This window comes from Microtus ochrogaster, chromosome 8 (genome assembly GCF_000317375.1).
Source record: "Microtus ochrogaster isolate Prairie Vole_2 chromosome 8, MicOch1.0, whole genome shotgun sequence".
Lineage (NCBI taxonomy): Eukaryota > Metazoa > Chordata > Mammalia > Rodentia > Cricetidae > Microtus > Microtus ochrogaster.
Genome location: NC_022015.1, coordinates 45610221 through 45614291, shown reverse-complemented (window position 1 = coordinate 45614291; position 4071 = coordinate 45610221).

The following is a 4071-nucleotide window of genomic DNA, read 5'->3' as shown; positions in this document are numbered from 1 at the left end:
ACCACCACCACCACCGTCATCACCATCGAACATCCACTACATAGGAAACACCTTCTTCTAGCTGCAGAGTGAATGTGTCTCTTTCTTACCCCCTAGTCTGTCACAGAGGGGTCAGCTTTTCTATGAAGACAATCCCCTTGGTGCCTGTATCACAGCGTGCTTCAATTACCTGCCAAGTGCTTGCGGTATAAATTATAGCTGTCTGGTGGGAGTTTTAATTCACAAGCTTGATGTTAAAAAAAAATATTTTCAAGGTTGAACTCCATAAATTCAAGTTTTTGATGGCGTTATATCTGCTCTCGTTTTCCCCTTTCTTCCTCTTGCATTTAGAACTGAATCTTCAGAGGAAATGCCATCAGAAAGACGACAGTGTTTTGATGTGTCTCAGGTAATGAATACCAAGTTACAAGTTAGCATGGGCTGGAGGGTAATGCATCACATGGCACTACTGATTCACTCATTTAACGAGTGAGCTTTTAAACACTAAAGGCATCTCTCGTTCTCAGGAGTGCTTCTCTCTGGTCCGTGCGCTTGGGCACATGCTGCACGAGACACTAGCATGCAGATCGTGTTGCATGCTGCTGCTACATGACTGGCTAGTTCAGTGAAACTGGGAAATGGTGAATGTTTCCTTTGTGTCTAGCTTCAAGTTGGACAGAAACTTAGTTTAACAATTACCTTGTCCCACAGAAACTAAACAGAGATTGGATTTCCAGATTAGTTGACATCCTGGAATGATGGGAAGTTGAGACAGAGACTGTTGACTACAGGCAGACAACATGAGAAAGGCCCTTAAAAACCAGAATTGAACACTGCTTGGTACCTAATCCAGTGAGAGATGTTTTGCAAATAACAGGAAAGAATAGAAGAGCCAAGGAAGGAACGGTTGTGAGGTGAGATTTGAACTAACGGTACTGCCTTGCATATAAACATCTTTTTTCAATTTGCGTTTTATGAAGAGAGTTTCTTGTACCCAAGGACTCCATTTCTTCATTTGTGAATTTCTTTAGCTTGAATGTTAAGGGAATATGCACCTGGGTAACGGAGTCCAGCTGAACTAGGAACTAGCTCTCTACACTTTCTGCCTGTCTTTGCTCTTTCTTGGCTATCTTCCCTCTGGAGGAATAGGTTACAAACTGAAGCACCTTCGTCTGGTTTGACCTTGTCTTCCTCCTTTCTGTCCCCACTCAAGGACAGGTTGCCTGGCAAAGTGTCTGCTGAGCAGTCTGCTCTCCTCCCAACCATAGATCTTCCTCTGATCAATACTGAACTGAGATTCAATGATATAAGGACCTAATAACATTCTGTGTTTCACAGATGAGATTTAGGGAGGTAGACAAAACTGTTCAAGGTCATCCAGCTAGGAAGAAACATAGGTAAAATTCTAATCTGCAGACTCCGAAGACCAACCTTTGCCTAACTATGCTGATCCTCTTAACTGTTGCAAAAGGGTGATGAAGGGCATTGAGAAACCAGGGCCACCTTCTCCTTCTATCAGGTGCCGAGTGAGTCCAGATAGCTGTTGGATGTGGGGCAGACAAGCCCTGAATTAAATGAAGGTAATTTGCAGCATCGAATTCATTTCACTGACATCTTATTTTCAGTCTCAACTTTTTAAAAATAAAAACAAAAATCAAAAGACTGACTTTAAATTAGAATTGACTCTAATAAAATTTTCATCTGCTATCAAACTTTTGTGGTAATTCTTACAGTATTAATTACTTTCAGTGAGAATTTGGGGGCACTGCACTTTATGTGCACTTTTTTTTTTCTGCAGTAGAAATGCAAAATTTTCCAACCAACATTATTGCAGCAAGGATCGAAGGTATTGCTTAATGGAAGAATTAAATAGGAAATACCTTCAACAGAAGAAACGCTTGTATTTTCCATGAGGGAAAACTCTGAAAACAGTTTCGAGAATCCACCTTGTTCCACTACGTTAGCACAGTCTAAAGAACACGGAAACACACATGCCTCCATCCCATTGAAGGCTGCCTTGTACTTATGCATTGTGGTGTCTGCTTGTTGTCCTACTTGATACCTTGTATAGGGACTCCTTTGAAGATGTACTAAATGAGAATATTATTTTTAATTGTAATGAAACAGAATTTACAAACTAAACCCCAGTTATCCATTTTCTTCTCCAACTGTCAAATCACCTGCTTCTTCTGTCTCTCTGTTGTTCTCTGAGGTTTTTTTTCTTCCTTTTTTTAAAAATGGTCGTAAAGGATCAATGTAGTATTTAAAAGGCACTCCATAGATAATGTATGTAATTCTGAGTCTCTTTTTAAGAATCTCTTGATCAATTCAAATTCTTGCAAGCCATTTTTAATGCTCAAGTTATTTCCCCTTTAACTGACAAACAATTGAGACCTGTAGGAAGATGGAATGGTTATACTGTGGGTTCTTTTATGCTGTCCTCATTTTCTCAGGAGCAGAAGTAGAAAGGCTGACCCACAGAAGTTTCAGTGAATGACAGCCTGGCCTGTACTGAATGCACCTCTTAATCTCGGACTTTCATTTGCTTCCTTCCTCATCAGCCAATGGAGATCTATATGAAATGTAAGACATCATGCAATGATGGTCGTATCCAGCAAGTCCAGAACTTAGCATGAACTTTTAAATATAGGCCAGGTTACCAGGGGCACAGTTCACCAATGAGTCACTCTTGTTGATGTCACAACTCTGAAATCAGGGAAGAAGAAAGAGGCATTTACATACAGGGTCATTGGTCTCTTGTGGCCCCTTCAAATGCTTTCCCCCTGTAGAAAAAGCTGGTGCTCAGGGATGATGCTTTGTTTTAGTTAGACTGCCCCATGTCTTTCTTGTTTTTCATATCTCCCTACCAGAAAGTTCTGTAGAGATTAGAACTGTACAGAAGTGAACATGAATCGTGAATATTCAAGACCTAGCTTCTTTGTTCATTTTAGAGATTGCTGTACATTTGACAGTTTAAAAAGCTAACAAAATCTCTAGTCTTTATAGCAGTTATCACATATAATAATGAAGAGATGGGGAAAAGTGAAGTATTGAAATAATATCAGTCATGTAAAGTAATATAGAGAAAATTAAAATGGCAGAGATTGAGTCTGCTGGAGAGCAGAGTTACTGATGTAGACTAGGGGATGTATCAGTCAACACTGGCAGACTCAGTGTGGTCCAGGACCACTATGACCACCTGCTTGCTTTTAGCAATCCAGATTTCTCCTGGCTGTGGTAGCATGCTCCTGGAGGCTGAGTGTTTGTGGCCAGCCTGAGCAGAATCTCAAAAACCAAGCACAAAAAAGAAATAGAAACTTTATTTAAATATGAAGAATTTTCAGCATGAGTGTCTAGGAGGAACTTGAATTCTCCAGGTGAGTCTTATGCATCTACCTTTCCAGATGCTGCGCTGGGTCATAAAGCAATTCTGCAAACCCAGTGCTGAGGACCACCACTGCCATCACTGAAAACATTGGTGGTTGGACACAAGGAACCACAGAAAGTTAGGAGGCAGTTTTACAACTGGTTGGAAAGAGTTTGCAAATCGCTGGTAAGTTGGACCAGGAAGAACCATACGTGTTGTACAATAGAAAAACTGGCTTAAAGTGATACGGTGAAAGGTGAGCCCTGCTGGAGAACTGTCCTGTGAACTGCACTCTGGAAGTAGGTAACAGCAAGTACAAAGACCAGGGAGAAAAAGATAAATAGTGGTCTCCTCTTATTACCAGAATGAGAAAAAATAAAAAGTAATTGATGCTGCCTGCTCAGAGGAGGATTTTTATTTCTGTGTTAATTATTACTAATGACTATAGGAGCTCACACCACACACATGGTCTCATGCTTTCGAGCTATCAGCACTCCAGTGTGAGCTATCACTCCTCAGATTCCCTTTGAGACTATGTGATAGTGTGGCACGATGGAAAGTACTTGCTCCTCCTTTCAACTCTTGTATGTGGTGTATTTAGCAATGCGTCTGGGGCACTGCAAGGCCTTTAAACTTTCTTTTTTTTACCCGTGCAGGAGATCATGATATTATTATCTGGAAGAAACAAGGACTCAGAGGAACCTGATTAATATATTTTGTGGCAT